The sequence below is a fragment of the Nipponia nippon genome, unplaced genomic scaffold, assembly GCF_047370975.1.
Source record: "Nipponia nippon isolate SJK-2023a ecotype South Korea unplaced genomic scaffold, ASM4737097v1 scaffold_24, whole genome shotgun sequence".
Taxonomy (NCBI): domain Eukaryota; kingdom Metazoa; phylum Chordata; class Aves; order Pelecaniformes; family Threskiornithidae; genus Nipponia; species Nipponia nippon.
Window position 1 is genome coordinate 4,134,954 of NW_028262341.1, and position 19,617 is coordinate 4,154,570.

General features: G+C 36.4%; 1 protein-coding gene across 10 annotated transcripts in view; it reads right to left on the reverse strand.

Annotated features, from left to right (window-relative positions):
- Positions 1-18,701, reverse strand: part of MEF2C (myocyte enhancer factor 2C) — a 127,530-nt gene extending 108,829 nt beyond the window's left edge. For all 10 annotated transcript variants that reach the window (XM_087761410.1, XM_087761419.1, XM_087761415.1 and 7 more), the window contains exon 1: positions 18,175-18,701. The gene's annotated coding sequence lies outside the window, so the exon portion shown is untranslated. The remainder of the gene's footprint in view (positions 1-18,174) is intronic.
- Between the last annotated feature and the right edge of the window lie 916 nt (positions 18,702-19,617).

The following is a 19,617-nucleotide window of genomic DNA, read 5'->3' on the forward strand; positions in this document are numbered from 1 at the left end:
GAAAGATCAGCTTGCTGCTTTGAATTTTTTTAAAAAATATAAATATATAATCTTTCTGTCCATGAGCCAGCTTCTGTTTATAGGAAGTGTGCTCTATGCACAAGAGAAGAAAAATTCTTTGCCTTGCATGCCCTATATGGATATACGCCATAAAAATTAAGCAAATATTGAAGATTTGAAGGTGATCTTGTTGGCAAGAGATAAGCTGAAAGGTTTCTTAAACATTTGCTTTACCTTCTTGTAACGAACTGTTTCTCTTCTCAGCTCCAGAAATGCCCTGGCTCTTCTTGTTCAAGACAACGGCAAGATCCTTCAGTGCTTGAGTTGCTCAATGGATCTGGTCTATGCATGACTTTAATTGGGATCCAAATTATTTAACTGACTATTTGAGTAAGAGCTTTCTTGTGCTTAATTTTTTTCAGAATTGGAGTTCTATCTCCTACCAATGCCTTGTCATAGAAACATAAAGAAAGTAGATTTATATGATGGATTGCAATTTATATTGTTAATTCTAATACAAAATACAGAAGAAAGAGGTTTCATTTTATCCCATCAAAGGGACGTTTTCTGTACAGTAGGAATCTGCATGACCAGAGAGCTATAATGCACATTATATTTTCAGCTGCTTACATTTCATATTTTAACAGTTAAGTTTTCAAACAAACTAAAACAGAATTATAAGACTTTGGAAACAACAAAGCTATCTGTCTGTTCTTTCACATTTTTTTAGCTAACAGAAATAAAAAATTGGAACGGTTATTGAGATAGTGTATTTGAAAGCTTAATAACACTGCCAATTTAAAGAAAAATGTTAATATGGTATTAGATAGCTTTGTCAGTTGAGCTGTTTTCAAGATAACTTAGAAGTGCTGCTACCGAAGGGCTGCTTCATCCTCAGCCATCTTATAACACAGTTAACATGGTTAATTTTTCTGAATACTATGAAAAGTACATTCAAAAATACAATATTTTTCTTCAAAATAATAAATTCATAATTAAAGCACTGTCTGTATTCTTGCCAAGGGCAAACTGTAACAGAAATGGAAAGCTATAATAGAAGTGATCAGAAAATTGATTACTGACATTTTTGTTTGATGAATATAGTGATTGGATTCAAAATGAATTATTTGTAAGGTATCGCACACACCGTATAAATACATGCAACTTCTACTTATGAGATTTATGCAGGTGGAGCATGACTGCATACCACAGCCAAATCTGTGTGCCATTTAAGAGTCAGTGGTCAACTCTGACTCCAACCAGACAGTTCCCTTCTCTCTTAGATTGTGGATAAGTATAATTTCTTCTTTAGTAATGTGCTGGTCCTGCATCCTGGTGCAAACAGATAAAAAAGGATAAGCGTCTTTTTAAAAAGAAAAAATTCCCCAAACAAACAGTGCTTTCACTAGGGGCAGTAGTAGCCCAAGAAATCCAAGCTATCATTACTGGTGAAGAGCCCTACTCCATGAATAATACATTTTTGGGGCCAGCTCACGTCACAAAAATAGGTTGTCTCTGCTCATGAAAGGTCCACGTCTAGGCTGATACAGGGAAAAAATCTGCTTCATACCACTACGCAGGGTGGTTCCCCCATTGGAAACAGGCTACTGGCAAAGCACTGGAAAGTATTTTCAACTGAAAAAACCTGTACTGTTCCACCTTGTGAACAGCAAGGAAAGGTAATTTTTTAGTATTGATTTCACCTTAATTTTCCAGTATATAATCATACATCAAACTAATCCCTTTCATAATATTTTCCAGTTCTTTACGTTACTGTTAACAGTGTTAGAAAGCATAAAATGCAAACGTATACAGGACTTACTGACCTGTTCCATTTATTTATCTGAAAATACACAGATATCTTCACACTATCACTTAAGTATCAATATTTATTCCCAAAACATTACTGGGAGACTGAAAATACTAGTCCCTATTCAATAGAGATGAAAGTAAGTGGAATACAAGGCTAAGTGCCCTAGTCCATGTAAACTATAACCAGCACCGTCTATGGAAAAGCAGCTCCCAGCCTATTGTTTTTCTGCTAATCACTTGATCAGCTTTTCTCATGTTTTTTTTTTTTTTAGATGAAAGCTGTCAGCTATGTACAAAACGAGAAAAAAACCAATCTTGACTTTATATCTTCTCACTTGTGATACATCTACAGCTAAGATCAGCACTGATGTCTGAAACAGACTCTGAAACTGATAAACTTACGGAATAGAGTTCTATATAATAAGTCTTCAGCTTTGGAATTTATCATCTGATTTGTCCAATCTGGATGTGTATAAATTTCATCATTTTTACCATATCAGGTTCCAAGTAGGATCGTGAAGTACCAGGCGAACAGATTTGAGATTCTTGTGCTTAGCATTTGGATCTAAGAGGAATATATTGCTATGCTGAACTGCAGTTCGGTTTATATTTTTTTTTTTTATGAAGAAAGTATAATTAATATGCTTAAGTTTAAAAGAAAGTGCATTAAAAAAAAAAAAAAAGAGAAATACAGGTTGACATAACAAGAGGATGTTACATTCCATAGTCTTTCATTTGGTCTTTGGCCGCTTCCCTGACACTTTGTAGAAGTATCAATGCTTGTGACATATGTCAGGATATAAAATCTACCCTTTTAGAAATGTATTAAATTATCCCATTCACTTCTCGTTGCCTGACTTACTAATAGGTGTGCTGGTCCTGTTGTAATCTTGGTCTTAAAAGTGTAATACGTAAGCGGTAACAGTATTTCTGGAGTTCAACTGAGTCTAGCAATCAAGGCAGAGAGGTAGAAAAAGAAATCATTTGAGGACCCTATTTCCTCTTAGCCTTCTTTTTACATTATGTGTGATAACTGATACAATGAAAATATTTGTTTCCTAGAGATACACATATTAATGATTCCCATCCAAAAGTAATTTTAGGACAAATTGAAAAAGTCAGTATTATTTGCAGAAACCTTAGAAAGACCTAGCTTGTAACAAATAATATTAAAATTATTAAATTATTTTAAAATTATTAAAAATATAGTAATGGAAACTAGGGGTTACAGTCATCTTCTAATCCAACCTGTCTATAAAACCAAGAAAAAGTTATGTTTGGGATGCTTATATATATATCATTCCCATATCCACATACACAAACAAATACAAAAGTACATACAAAAAACCACTAAAAATACTATATTTCTAACCCATAATATAGAAGGACTCTAAGTCTAGAACAACAGGAGAAAGACTTTCATTTTATATAGTAACTGTGTATATATGAATAAAGAGCACCACGTGTTTATGGACTGATTATTTTTATGAGGTCTAACTGTGAAGAGACATTTTGACAGTTTTATTTACAGTGTAAGGCATACCCAGAGGCATGCAAGCATAGTTTGAAAACCATATATATTTGTATATAAAGCACACAGATATATAGATATATGTACATATGTATAAATATATGTACTTGATCATAGGAAGTTATTTTACAGACAAACCACAAGACTAGCTAACATGGCAGTTTAGCACTGTAGCATATTTCTAGATAGCCTTTTTAACATATATACCCTATCAATAACATAAAATTTGCAATTATGTGAGGTACAAAAATATGAATTCAGAGTTTTAAGTATATGAAGGCACTCCCCAAAATGAAATAGTGTTTAAAAATATGCCCTAAAAATACTGATCAAATTTCTTTAAATGTATTCAATTTATGTTAATGTATATATGCAGCTATTTCAAATACACTAAACCCATTAAATTAGTTTTTGAATTGGGGAATTAATGGAGATTTCCACTGTTGAAGATTTTTTTTTTTCTGTAGATAAAAAAGAACCCAGAGACATCACTGCCTCTGAACAAAGTATAATTCAAAGATAGAAGTTAGATCATTAAGGATGAAAATAATAGGGTTACAGGCAACATCAGCTTGTAAAACAAATTCTATTCTTTAATAAACATCTAGTATGCCCATGCATATTTAATGTTAACAGTTTTTTAACAGCTTAGGCTGTAATCTTAGTAGCCCAGTGTGGAATTTGCTATTGTCATCCCCGCCCTCATCGGGATAGAAGTAGAAAGCGGCAAAGCAGTAACTCAAAGTTACATTTACCAAATTTGAGCTGTTGATTAATTTTCCTCCAGCAAAGACAAAATGGGAACACCCCATCACCTCATAAACAGTATTATACTGGTTAGACACCTTCCACAAAGTTTAATTAACACACCAACTCTTCCTACTGAACACCGAGAAGAACTGCAAGACACTTTTAATAGTAAAACTATCTGCATTTCTTTTCCTTCTACCTTCTTTGTTTACCCTGTTTGTTCATATTGTTAATGCCTTGAGGTAGAGGGTGTTCACTAATGTGTATTTGCACAGCATCATGCACTATAGGCCTTAATCTCTGTTATGACCTGTAGCTGTTACCACAACACAACAAGTGGTAACATTAATAGTGTTTAAAGGTTTTTTTTCTGTAGGAAACAAAGTCCCAAATAGTCAAATTTAATTTTGCTATTTCCAGCTACTCAGCCTCTTACTGGACAAGTACTTTGTACTAGAAGGAATACATACCTCCTTATACAATATCCTTCCTATGCATGTGGGATGCTTAAGACTCCACATTTATGGATGATCAGCAATATTTATAAATTGGAATATAAAATTTAAAAGAAATACCATAATATATTCTAAATAAGAGTTGGGAATATTACATTTCTTCCAGAATGGCCAGGATAATGGCCACCACTTGAAACTGAGGTCTGTCGATGTTTTGTGATGATTTCCTATACACATTATTGGCAAATCTATATTTTACAAACTAGGAATTAAAAAGAAAGCTAAGGTGTTAAGCAAATACCCTGTTTAACCTGGTGCAGAGTAGCCTGGATAAAGCCCTATGACTGAACAATATATATAAAAAAAAAAACCACACTAATTTATTCTCAGTTACTTTTTAGAAAAGAGAATCCTGTATAAGTGACTACAGCAGCATGTTCTGTCACATTCTTTCCATAAACTGAGCCCTGTCAGTGACAGCAAAACAGATTGTGTGCATCTGCTGGGAAGGAGCCAGATGACAGTGGAAGAAACACACATGGATACCTTGGCACAACAACTAAAGAAGCAGAAGAAAAATGGACAGAAAGAAGCAGAAAGTTCTAAACTTTAATTAAAATGGCTCTCTAACAAAAGTGAAGTTATCTAAGAGTCTGTTGCAGACTGTATGCTTTGCTTCAGACTGTAACTTTCCAAAAGCAACTACATATTTATACTCTACATTGTCTTGTTTACTCCCTATGGTACTCATATGGCTATCATTCCCACAGTGTCTGGGTCCCACAGAATTTGCCTCAGGGAAATACCATCCTCATTCTACAGACAGGGAATTGATGCACCAAGAGTGAAATCCTCAGAGTCATCTAAAACAGGTTCTGCAAGAAAGAGTTAAATCCACACTGTCCAAATCCAGGCTGCCATCCTAAATGCTAGAATATCCTTCCTGTGCTTAGCTCTGCTTTCAAACAAAAATACTGTTATACCTAAAATTGACATTAAATAAATAACCTGCATAACTCTAGCATTATAGGACTGGTGAGCCTGACAAGTTAAATTAGCACAAATGGTGACTGAATCAGCTTTGCTTTGCTGCTTGTATCATTTCAAGTTTTACTGTTGAATATATGGATTGTGAGCCCAAGACGGCTCTAAAAAGGGTCAATAAGTTACAGTCTTCAGTACAGAACTGCTACCACAAATAGTGGTAGCTGTGTATTCTCATATAAAAAGAGAACCTGATCTTCACTGATAGTTAAAAAGCACTCCCAGGTATTGACTCTTCATGGCAGCAGAACTGCATGCTTACGCTCAGGAATGAATTCAGGAATTCTGCTGAGTCTCTAAAATAAATCTTTTATTTCAGATGTAACTTAACTTACATTGTTTCCCTTTTGGTTAATCACTTGAAGATAGACCAAATAGACATGGAAGCACATTGGTGTTTGTTTGTTTTTTTAAAGGAAACAGTATTCCAATTACAAGGACATACAAACTCTTCTGAATTTTGCACTGATGTTTTACACACTGTTTTGCTTTATATATCAGCAATAAGACGTGACTGCCAGCTGAGTAAAGATTAGTATAGGTCCTAATGGCCCGAACAGCTCAAGTAATCTATTTAGAGCATTTGGAAGCCTCATGAGGCCAGCAGTCTCAGCCTGTTATGTATTCCATATGCAGTGACCATCTAATATTCTGATGGTACCTCAGAATCACATTAGTAAAATGGAATGATTTGGTATTTATAAAACTTATATATGTCATTACAAAGTACAACTAACATTCAGCAGTCAGAAGCTGACATACACTTGCCTAGTCTGAGAAGAGCTCTAGAACAGCATATAATGCACCTTCGTGTTCCATCTCATTTCAGGATATGAATGGCAGCCGCACATGTACAGACTTTAACCCCCAAGTGGGACTTTGAAAATGGTTTAAGTCTGCTTATAAGGCTCTTGATCAAAGAAGTGGTAGATCTCTACATATTCTTCCCAGTGTGGTCCAGAAGAGAAGATAAGGAGATCTTCTTTTGAAATGTTCTATTCAAATGGTACCTTTGTTTCTAATGAGTCTGGAAAAAGAGTCACGAGTGGAACTGAGAAAAAGAGGTGGATGTTAATTAACAACATGAATGATAATTCTGTATATAAAGCAGTTTTTAGTAGGTCATCAAGTCAGTGGAGTTATGCTGGAATACACGAGCAAAGGACATAGTTTCATATATTCAGTAACATCTGAAATACGGTTAGATAAACAAATTAATATCTATGGATCTAAGTTCTCTTTGCATTTGTGAAATCAAAATTTCCCAATTATAGCTGAAAGAAAAGAAAAAAGCAGCACATTTTTACAACTTATAAGCTGTTTCAAGGTCTTGGATAAATACTAGTCAAGACTGAATATCGGCACAACTTTTTAACCAGAGTTGTTATTCTTCTTCATTAATTCAAGCATAATAATGTGGTCAGGAAGTCAGGTTTGGATTCACACCCACATATTCAACTGGCACATTAACTGCCCAAGAAACCGGCCGAAGAGGCATGCGCGCTAGGCCACAAGGTCTTTCCTAAAGGACCACCCAAGTGCTGCTGAAGATGACTGAGAACATGCACATAATGGCTATTTTTAAATTATTTGTTCTCATGAAGGTTTATTAAACACTCTTAGGCAGCCTGAGCAATTTATCGCACCCCGAAGCTGTACTTCCTGTCTCAGCCAACCTATAATCAATCCATTAGTCATTTACAGCATGCTCGTTGTCCTCGTATTCAAACACCTCTTCATGTTTCTAGCTCCTATCCTAGATTTCAGAGCTTTGCTAGGCATGGTATGTCTCAGTTCAAGAAACAAACTCCAATGAAAGAATGAGGCCACTAAAAATTATGAAAAGCTGACAGAGAGGTATTTGTAAAAGATCTAGTTTCACATATTTAGATGAATACACTTGTAAAAACATAAAGATAAAACAAAAGGCACTTTCTTCTTATACATTGTATTTTATAAAGTAAAATCAAACTTTTCAGACAATGCAATCGGAAAGATGGCATGGAACTGGTTGTTTAAACTAGTTTTAAGCTATATTACAGAGCAGAAACACAGAAAGTCTTGTATTTTTTGAGTTAGAGAGATAAAAGAGCACAAGAGACCAACTCAATAGCTAAGGAACTACGGCATTCCAGTGAAACATGACTCAATTACAGCCCTTCATTTGATGAATATTTAATTATCTATACAAAAATGGGATGGCCTCACATTTGGAAACTGAGAGTAGCTTTCTCCCAGAATATTCTATAGTCAACTGATTAAGGACCTTTTCAGAAAGAGATTATTGTCTTTTCTGTGAACTGCTCTAAATTAAGGGTAGGAAGTATTTCAAACCAGGTTTCTCAAATCCTGAATTTCTGCTATAAAAGTTAAACCAGTGCTTATAAAGAATTTATAGACTTAATCTGGGGATGTGGATTCCAGTAGACAACAGGAAACAGCAAAGTAAAACCTAAATTTCCCTTTTTCATGTTGCCCTATGACCTTTCTAATTATGTGGATACATCCTGGCATGCTGAATAGATTTTAGCTTTTACAGCATCTGAATAAAGTTGCCAATTTTCATCCGTTTTGCCCTTGGAAAACTGAGACACTGCATAACAGACTTGCACAAAGAAAGTTTGCAGCTCCATTTAAAATTACATTTAAGTGTTCTGAGTCCCTTTCTTATATGCATTGGACTGTTGTGCAGCTTCTGCGCTTCATTTGCAGACTTTTACCTTGCATCTGTTGCCTCAAATAAAATTCACATATATTTTTAGGGATGATGATTAGTGAATTGTATGTTGAAGATACACAATATATTTTAAAAATTGCCCTTTTATTTTTAAGTTTTGGAATTCATATTGAAAGATTCCGCTCCCTGGTCTCCTTGGAAATCGTCACTGATGGGTTGCATGTGGCGCTGGAGACCATTATATTCAAGAAACTTGTTTAAAATTTGGACCTCACTTTGGAAATGAATGCGCTGTACGTTAACTTTTTCAACAGAAAACCTCTATTTTAATCTTAGATATCTAGTTTAGCTCAAGATATATTCAAAACGTGCTCTGTGAACAGACACGATAGTGGATATTTATTTAACTGTTCTGCATCTAAGATTAGCATTTAGACCAACATACGAAAACAGAATGCTGATGATCCTTTTTTTTGCAAGTATCAGCAGGGGAATCTCACAAAAATATATGTCTATAGATTTCTTGTGATTCTAAAAAGGCCTTGTATTTTGAACTTATATCTACCAAACATGGAAGCTCTATTTTTAGGATGATGTTTAAATCACAGAGCAATCTTCTGATCCATTAGTGGAACAGCTTCCTCTTTCCGATCACATCTGGAAAACAGTAGAGCGAAAGGAGAGAACAAATGCTTTCTTCCTGACCATCCTCAAAATTACTTTTTATCAGAAATCTGTACAAGTGCTATTCCATGTCCTGTTTGGGGTAGTCAAAGTAGTGATGGTCTCACGACAGGTTTGCCTTTAATCTTATACAGACAAATGTGGTAGAACATAGTGCTACTGCTTTACAGACAACATTTAGCGACTTGTAACAGAAGGCAGCACCAGAAAATCACCACTTGTCCAGATACATGACAAGTACTGCTCTTCAAAACAGATCAGAATATCTTTCTTTCGTGTCATGCCTCTTTGCTGCATCAGATATTGCTTCATATTGTTATTGTGACAAAAAAAGAAAAAAAAAAGTTAAATAAAGAACACACTCTGCCTCCATTGAGAAATCCTGGTGCTCTCAATTAAATATTTTTCTACAGGATTAGAAGCAGGGAAAAAAAAAATCGCAATAGCATTAAAATGTCATCCAAAAATACCACTTCTATTGCTTTCTTTGTATCTGTCGTAAGGATTTGCATTATGCCTATCACCACCATATCTTATCCCTGATACATCTTTTTAAAAACACGAAGTTCCAGAAAAGATAGCACTCAGTAATGATGCCTTCAAGATGACTATTCTGCTGATCACCACAGAACGTAATAGTGAGCTTGTGACAATATCTACTGGAAGCGTAACTGAACTAAATGTAATGTTCTGGATGGGGATTTAAGTACCGAAACTAGTACTGAAGATAGATTCTCATTTTACTTTGTCAATATCAAGTTTTGGAAAAACCATAAAAACGTTAGTCCAATTTTCAACTTGTATGACAAGAATATGACAGGCAATGTAGAAGAATATTCTTCTGTTTCTGTCCTATGCATAATCTTTTTTATTGTAGCATCAACAATAAAACAGAAAGGCAAGATCCTATTCTTATCCCAGTGAAGACATGCAGATTTCTACCTACCAAGGATATAGGTAGGCATTCTCCATTTCTGTACATGTAATTACGGGCAGTTCTGCTTTAATTACGTAGCTTGCCAGTCATTCCATCATGTTTCTTTTAAAGAAAAAACTGGAATGTTATTTTCCAATTAATACACATTTTAAAATGTAATTTTAAATTATTTCCAATTGCTATCAACACGTCACATAAATAAGAGCACTAGTAATCCAACAAGCCTGGGTTATATTTTTTTCAAGGTATGCTGCCAAGAACATTAATGAAATTTTGCTTCATCCTATTTAGTTTTAAATGAGCCTACCAGTCCATAGGCTCCTACTAACATTTATGGTCATATTTCTGATCTCTAAAATTTATGTATGTGTGTTTTGGATAAAGTTGTACATTTTGTATGCCACTGCAAGGATGCATTCCCTGGCTCAGTATTCTGACATTAAAAATATGTCATGTAGAAGTTTGCTAAGTGCAGCTTCACACTTATTTCATATATTGCAGTGGGGCAATAAGCTGGATTTTTCCTCATTCTGCTGCTATATCAGTTCCTTGTCTGCATCTTAAACATGTAAGCAAGATAAAGGAAAAACTGACCACTTCTCCAGAATTCTGCAGGCAAAACAGGTTCTCATCCAATACTGCTTCAAAGATCAGTTCCTTATAGGTATAGAACACATTTAAACAATCGTTATCATTATTTTGTTAAGACTGTTGCCCTACATCTGCAGCAATTAAGGATTATTCACAGCAAGGCAAATTCTATATGCTTCAATAGGAAATTTGTTTGAAAAAACTCTACAGGATTAAGGTTTTGACTACCATGTATTGTCCACTCTCCTCCATTTGCCTACCATCTTACCAAATAGTCCGTAGCCACATTCTTCTTAACCTTCCTAAAAGCCTTCCTCCTTTTTTGCCATTTCTCCCACTCCTCATATTCCGTATAGGCAGAAGCAACATTCAGGACAGAGACGGACAGAGATAAAGCAGGCCTGAGGATAAGTGTAGAGAACATACTGTCTCCTGCTGGTTTCACAGAATATCCTCAAACTGTACTAACTTTCTTTACACACTGCTCAGGCATTCCCAAGGGTTAGGGCAACCAAAGGAGAGTTCATGGCAAAGGAAAGCACATGTCTGAAGCTAAAATGCCAGGCTGAAGGGGACGCATGGGCCAGCACTACAGGATGGTCACAGAACCTCAGTGTCCCGTCGTTCCTCTACAACACCCCCCCATCTTTAGGGACAGCTTTTCCACCCAACTGCAATGAAATGATTTAAAACAATCTCCACTGAGAAATCCATGTGGAATTTTTAAATTAAAAGTGCCGTAGTCTAGCTTCTTACGCTGGTGGATATGTTCTGGAACATTTTAATTTCTGTAATGATCCCACAATAACTAAATTATCTGGATTAAAATAAGGCACCATTAGTTTGAATATAATGTCATATCATAATATATTTGTCAGTATGGGGAAGAATTTATCAGAAATCAACTAAATAGCATGTGCTACTATGTTACTTGTTATTTATATTACCGCAAGTACTGTTTCACGTGAACAGTGTTCTGCATTATGTTTACTTTTGCAGATGTGTTTTATAAACAATTTCACAATCTTCCCCCCTTGTCCTTTGTACATACTTTGCTAACGGCTATTGATTGACTACGTAAAAGTAAATACTGAAATTTAACTGAGCATGGGTTCCACAAATGGCGTGCATCCTGTATCTATAAAAGCAAACATAAATAATGTTATTTCTAATTCAGTTTACTTAACTGTGCATCTTGTGATTACAGGATGAGAGATAAAAGACAGTAATGTCTAAGGTGAACTCCTGCGCTGGCATTTGGTTAATAATCATTTTCATGATAAACTTCACTTAATCAATTATACAGTTGAAGAAATAAGAGTCAGAGAAGACCTGTTAGGTCAGATTCTTAGTTTCATATCAGCAGTGCTTTATAACCTGGGAAATGGAAGCAGAGGAGCTTTATGCCATCTGTTCAATTCCGTCCCTAATCTGTGGGCTGCCTTAAGGTTAACTTAAATGAAGGCAGCAGATACTGACATTCCAGGACCTGCTGAACTGGCCAGGATCTCTGAAGCTCTCTCCGCTCGAACTCCTGCAGCCCTCCAATGTCAGGGAAGGTGGCAGAAGGCAGAGATAAGTACATCCACCCTGCTGAAGCAGGTGACTGCTAAGTCACCTGTTGAGGGAATTACAAAAGGAGCCCAGGCTACAGACCTTACTAGTGTGATTACTGAATCCATCTTGCACAAGAGTTTATTCCATACAATTTTAAAATAATTTGCAAATAATTTATCCAGACTGGTTTCTAAATAAGTCAGATAATGTACTTTAGAATTTCCTAGGACACATTTCTGCAATCTAAATGTATTTAGTTGTTAAAAGGGGGGAAAAAAAAGAAAAAAAAGAAAAAAAGGAAAAAATGCTTAGTGGAGTTCTGTTTAGCTGTATTTCAGACTAATAGTCCTACACTTGAACTGCCTTACAGTTTTTTTTTTCTCTATGCTTCCTTCTATTTCTCTTGCAAATTTACTTTCTCTTTGCAAGGGAAGAAGCAATGTAACTATGAGAAAATTCTATCACTTTTGCATGTTAGCTTTCCTGGCTGAATAACGGTTGCCATTTGCATACTTTGAAATACTTTCAAGATGCAAGGAAGTTGAAAGGCTAGGATACCATCCGATCTTTAGTGGCTTAAATAAATGGCAGATCTCGGAAAGGTCACTTTGCAGTTTAAAACTTATGGGAGAAAAATGTGATACTAACAGGGTTGATGGCAGAACACAATCCTAAAAACTGTATTTTGTATATATTCTAAAACCAAAGACTAATTCTCATGACTGAGATCTGTATGTATAGATTTAACTCTTTGTATTCAGTGGGAAAAAATTATTTTATCTGTAAGCAGGCACCTAAATTTACCATGTGTGCATCGAAAAGAAGACACAAATTTTTATTACCCATATTAACTGGTAAACTTATAATTTTTTAATTGCAAAATCATTTTATTTCTCTTTAAAACTTCCTTAGTAGAACAAGTATCTAGGAATTCCAGGGCTTTTCTTGAAAGTCTTAGAATAACAGGCTATATTTCCAATGTCATCATTAAATTGATCTCATACTTTACATAAAACTCTGTGACATTAAAATGTGCAAAAGTGCACTCAGCCTTGGCTGCTTCTTTATCATTATGAGACCGTACCTGACAGTTCAAATATACAGCTGGGGCCCATAAGTTGTATTTTGTCACACCGATGCAAGGTAACTTTTTGAAAATTACACCCTCCCGTCAGAAAAATAAAATATTCTACTGGTGTATGATATAAATCTAATATAACTGAATGTTTTTTCAGGTATTCTTGAGTTATATGGCCAGATTGAACTTCTAAGAAAAGGACACTATATTTCAGTCTTTAACACTCCAAGCTCTGTTTCAATATTTTACGCACATTAATTCCTTTTCAAAAGTACTGATCATCCACATCTACAATCAAAAGTGTAAGGTGCACATTTTGCGCATTTGAAGACTGTCCTAATACAGTTTTCTTGCTTATATAGCAGGAAAATAACCAGGAACAATCAGAAAATGTGATAACTTAACCACATTCTTTAGGGATTGTGATGAGCGGGCATGTCTCAGACTAGTCTTTTTCATCTTATTTGGCTGTGAGGTACTTCAGGATATTTCAAATATTGCTATAACTGCATTTATTGCCTATTTCCAAGGGCTTACTTTTCGAAACATTACCAAAATTTTTTAAATTCCCATTTGAGCCTCACAATACGTTGTTGAGAAGCTAGTGCAATGCACATAGGAAACAAAAGGAGAAAAAGAAAATGTACTTTACATGTAACATGAACTTTTCAAAATACAGCTAGGGAAAGCTAGAATGAGAGACTATCAAAATGTGCTTTCAGTGTCCATTGAGACGAAACATCTGAATTTGCAGGAGTTTCCTGTCTGATTATAGTAACACACACAAAATTAAATACATAAATATTAATTTTATGTATCACATAAGACAAAGACAATGAAAAAAACAATGTTTACATTTATGGTTGACTCATTAGTGTTTTATTATGTGAAACACTAGGAGGCATCAGTTGGGTAAAAAAAAAAGAGTTCTTCTTTTGAAAAATGGTAAGAAATTAGCATAGAAGTTATGAGCTTGGAAGTTTCATCCTTCCAAATGTTAAAGGCTGTATGTTATAACTAAATTATGCAAATAGCTGAAACTCTATTCTCACTGATAAATGACATATTTAATAATATAGGGACAACATTTAATTTTGTAACTATTTTCAATCCAGACTACTATGTTCACATATGCAACACAAAGTATAGTTTTACATCATATTACATTTTAAAAAGTAACAGAATAGAGGTAAACTAAGATGACTTACTTGTTCCTCAATATTATACTTTTTGAGAAATCTGCAAAGCCCTGACATATTTTATGCCCTCTCCTCTGCACATAAGCTCTTAACAGGGCAAGTGCAGTGAATTTAGTATAGTCCTAGGCACTTTTAAGAACTATTAATTGCTATTACAGGGTATCATCTAGGCCAAAACATTTTTAAAAAATCGCAGGACAATCACCTACTACATTTTGAATATATTTCCCAAAAGTGGTGAATTAAACAGCGTTTTAAAAATTTGTATAACAATGCTACAAGTGGCTCTACCTTTTACTATAAAGTCATATGAAACCAGTAATGTCAAAACTGAGTTCTCCTGCCTTCAAACTGCATTTAACAATGACTAAGCAACAGAGTTATAGTTGTCCTATAAAATAATCAATTGAAATTGAAGTGTGCCTTGCCATGCTGCAGCAATCAGCTTTTATCTCTGCCCAATCAAAATGACATGTGAACTGCCTAATCCTTCTTTTGTAAGGCACAGAAGACTTTGTTGTCACTGTTGGTTTTGTGAATCGCCTCTATAAGCTGGTCTGATTTCCTAAAGATGACAGATCCTAGTGAATAGATGAGCTCTACTGCACTGCAGTCAATGAGACAGTGAGATTAAAGTGGAGGACTGAAGACACTAGCTTTTAATCACCTGTCCACATGCAACATTGACCATCAGTTCTGAGAAAATTACCTTAAAGCTGGTCAGAGGACCCAAATAATTTCTTTTAAAAATAGAAAATTAAAAAATTAAATTTTTCAGTTTTTCACTTGCACCATCAGTTGTGTTTGCTGACCAGAGTTCGTCTAAGCCCATTTTGTTTCTGAAATAAGATGCAAAACTGTATTTTCATCCTTTTCAAATACCAGAATACTAACCCTACTCTTAACCTTGAAGTTCTCTAGCTGTTCAGAATTACATATATAATTTTTTTGTATTTTATACCTAAGCCGCTGTAGAGCCTAAATAAGGACATAGCAAAATCTCTCTGCTGATATCATATAGCAAAATTTAGAAATCTTAAAATACATTACAAATATAACTGCTTTGGTTATTCTTCAAAATGCTGAAGCAGAGACTATAAACTCCTTGAAATTATATAGCACCTTATTTATGTTCATCTTCATAATCAGTGTTTTCAAAACAATACCACCATACCTTACTTGATTTTTGGGTAAATTATCATGTAATTTAGAATAATGATGTCCAACAGGTAGAAATGGATTCTCGGTATCAAAAACCAAATGCTTATTCTTTCAAGCACCTAATAGCAGTTAATGACTTCTTGCTCAATGAGATGTAGAAATATCCTTAGCTGTCTCTGAAGATGAACTGAATTATTCTGGTGAACAATAAATTAACCCGTTACAGCGAAAAGTAAAATTAAAAGCAATGAAGTTGGCAAAAGTATTCTATTCACAACTCCTGCTCAGTTCCTAAGTTTCTATGTAGTTATCTTTATCTACTAAATAGTGAGCTATCAAAATCTCTCAGAGGTAAACTTTCAGAACAAGCTTCAGAAAGCTTAATTTCTCTTTTTCTGTAATATTTTAGATGTTTTAAAAAACAGAACCATTTAAGAGAGGCATCTCTCTGTTTTTGAATATACATGCTGCAGGTACACAAATTAAGAGTGTTTATAAAAAAAAGTAAGAAAAATTTTCTGATCCTATATTGAAAGAAAGTATTTGTATGAATTTTCTTATGACACTCCAAAACTAGCAGCTCAGGAACATAACTCTAAAAGACTTAATCTCACACACAAATCATCATTTAGTACCAATTTCTATAAGGCTCTTAAGCCTAAGTCTCCTTTTTTCTTGGTCAAGTAATCTTAAGAGGATACAGACATATCTGATTCCTGCATTCATTTATAGGACATCGAAAGTGACATTCTTTACATCTCTGTCCTAAGAGAGCTATGGGACAGGCAAGAGGTTTAGGTCTCCTAGGGACCTGATCCTGTAAATTGTTATTCCTGTGTCTTGTTCATTTTCACACAAGTAGTTTCAGCGTTGTCAGTGGGACTAGTTGTGTAAGTACTGTTTGCATGAAAGAAGGTTTTCATGTTCGGGTCCCAGAACCATCTTCTCACACTAGCTATGTAGGGCATATTAGTAAAAGCATATATAAACAGCAAGTTTTTAAAATAAAAGGATGTGTACTACAAGGCACATAGACACCCTGAATTAAGGGCCATTCTCTCAGGTTCTTCTTCAAAGAATTTTTCCATTACTTCCAAAGGGACTTAAGCGTGAGCAGAGACTTCAGTACTAGACTTGATATGAATTATGTATTCATTAATATAGAAAGAATAATGTAACAGGTATTTTAATAAAACTGATAAAGGAAGAAAGTCTTGTGTTTTTTTTTTTACTTCGTGTTAGGTACCTAAAATCATGTAACAAAAATAGTTCACAGAATAACAAATCCCCAAAGTGGCCATTTGCCTGAGTGTTTGAACTGGAAATCAGTATGTATGTAATACAGAGGTTAGAACTGGTTCACAGGTGGTTATATTTCCATGCCCTGCCAAGCCTCTAGGGATTAGAGTTATTATACTCCATATAAACATCTTCACTCTTCAACCACAATACCCAGGAAAGTGCCAATAAAAGAAGTCTAGTCACATTTGTATCTAATGTAATTGGTTTATTATCCATCTCCTAGTTCTTTTAAAGTAAAGATATGGAACTAGGACATTTGCCATTAAGCTGATTGTCAGAGAAATGCTAGGAAAATGCATTTTGTGTCAAGACAATTCTTTTCTGATCACCAGTAGAGTACTGGCAAAGTGCCTTTCTCTGCTTAATTCTCTTAAATCTTTAGTCTTAAATTGTGTATTACAGTATTTAATTTCAGGATACAGGTATTTGCTAATAATAATTATTGTATACAATAAAGAAAATAGAAGTCTTCTATAAAAGACAATGCTTAGGTTCCCACAATGATTCATTAAGTTTTGTTTCGCATTGTGCTGCTTTTTTTTTTTTTTGACAAAAGGAATTATTAGCTTGTCTTTATATTTGTTTTGTTTTTCAGGCTTACAGAAGGTCACACTAAGTTTTATGTGAAATGCTAAGTATTACAGTTACATAATGCACCAATAGTCTTGTAAGTCTCTTATTTACATTAAACTTTATCTTAGCCTGTAAGTAACTGGACTGCAACTAAATCAGACAGTTTTGTAAGGTTGATTAGCTCTACTCCCTTGTGTTGAAAAATGTAAAGATTAGTCAAAGTATTACGTAAAGAGCAAAGCATACTATTCCAAAAGAGGTTTGCAGCCCACTTAAATTCCCACATCCATGCAAGGGGTCTTTCCATCTCAAATATAAGTATTCAAATGAAAGATGCACAAAGTTAAACACTTGCAAGCATGCATTACCTAAACTCCAGAACTGAAGAGCCTATGATTCAATGAAGTTTAAGAGCATTTCACTCCGACTGGATTGTTTCCTTAGTCTGATAAATCAGGGTGCAAGCAGTACAAGGTCATAGCATTTGGTGAACTATTCAAATCAAATAAGCTTCGAACACTTCACAATATCAAGCACACAAACGATGTAAACTAACTTCATCAAAGTTTAAACACTGAAGACACTGATAGAGACAAATCAGCAGTAATTTACTAGACAGTGATTTAACTATGTTACTTGTCTAAAAAGTTACTTTTAAGCAATTGACAGTGCAATCACACACTTAAAAAGTCTGCAAGCAACCTCAATGCCAGTCCACATACAATGACTGATACATTCTTCAAACGCAATAGGAAATGTACATAGGGCTTTTTTACCTTGCCCACTATATTTTATTCCGATGCTGAATTTCATATGTACTTACATTACAAACATTTAGCTGTTTGGATGATCAGACTAGTCCTTGAGATATTTTCCTTTCATAGGAAAAAGAAAAAATCCCTTTACTTCTTCCAGCCTTAAATATTCACCACCTGGTTCAACATGCAGCCTCCTTGAATCACACACACAACCTTCAAAGTCAATCCAATAAGCAGCCAGAAGATGTCTGGGGTGTGCGTGCGTGCGTGTGTGTGTGTGTGTGTGTGTGTGTGTGCGCGCGCGCGCCTGTGCGTGTGTGCAGCGTGGAGGAGGAGAAAGTGGCTGAGCTGCTGGTCGGATTAAAAGTAACCGGACTCGTCCTGAGAGCGTCCAGGAAGGAAGTGACAGCAGGCGAATGGGAAAAGGCGAGCAGCTCACAGCCTTTGTAACATCGCGGAGGGGAAGGGGGAGGCGAGGAAGGGATTGGAACTACACGCCTGATGAGGTGTCCTTCCCTGCTTCGCTCCCTCTTCCTCCCTTTTCTTCTCCTTCTCCGTGTCTCTGTTTCTCTCTCTCTCTCCCACAATCCCAAACGAATGACTCTCTCCTCCCGAGCTGGAGAAATAATCAGTTTCACTCTTGCAAAAAGGGGGCGGGATCAGATCCCGAAAGCGTTTTAATAAAACAAACATAGAGCAGCAGCAGCGGCAGCAGCTCCCTTCCTTGCCCCTCTAGTCTAAACTAGATTGATAAATTACTCCACTACACTACTTTAATTATGTATATGGTATGCAGAATAAATCACTGAACATCAGCACCTCAATCAAGCACTTTTTAAATGATAATTGCATCTTGGGTGAATCAATCTTTCCATTCCTGACATTTTGCTAATTTTAGTTTTACGGTGGGGGTAACGGCATATGCCACACGCAACCCTAATGACAATCCTTTACGATAGGGAGCGCAGACACGGCGGCGGGCCGGTGCCCATCTCCCGCCTCCCGGCGAGGTACAGTAGCCTGCGGAGGGCGGGATGGCTGCCGGGGCTGGGAGGAACGCACCGCCCGCCCCAGCCGCACGCCGCACCGCGGCCGCGGGGCTCGGTCAGGGCCGCCCGGCTGCCCGCAGCCTGCGGGGAGCTGCGGGGCCGAGGGGCTCCGAGACCTCCCTGCGGGTCGCGACCCTGAACTGCCCGCCCCGCTCTGCTCCGGCAGCCCCCCGGGCCGCTGTCGGGGCGATCGCTCTCGGGAGGGCGCTGAGGTTTCCCGCCCCAGCTCCCTGCACCTTTGCCGGGCTCCTTCTCCGCCTGCCAAGCGGCCCAACTTCCCAAACTCATCAAGCTTCGCATCCCACGGAGGGTGGCTTCCCACCCCCCGCCCGGCTCCGGAGCGATCCCGATGGCAAAGTTTGGGGCAGCACCACCTTCCCAAAAGAGGAATGCTGGCCAGATTAAAATCCTGCTAGCCTCCCCTCACCAGTCCCAGCCAGGGCCGGCTGCCGGAGACGG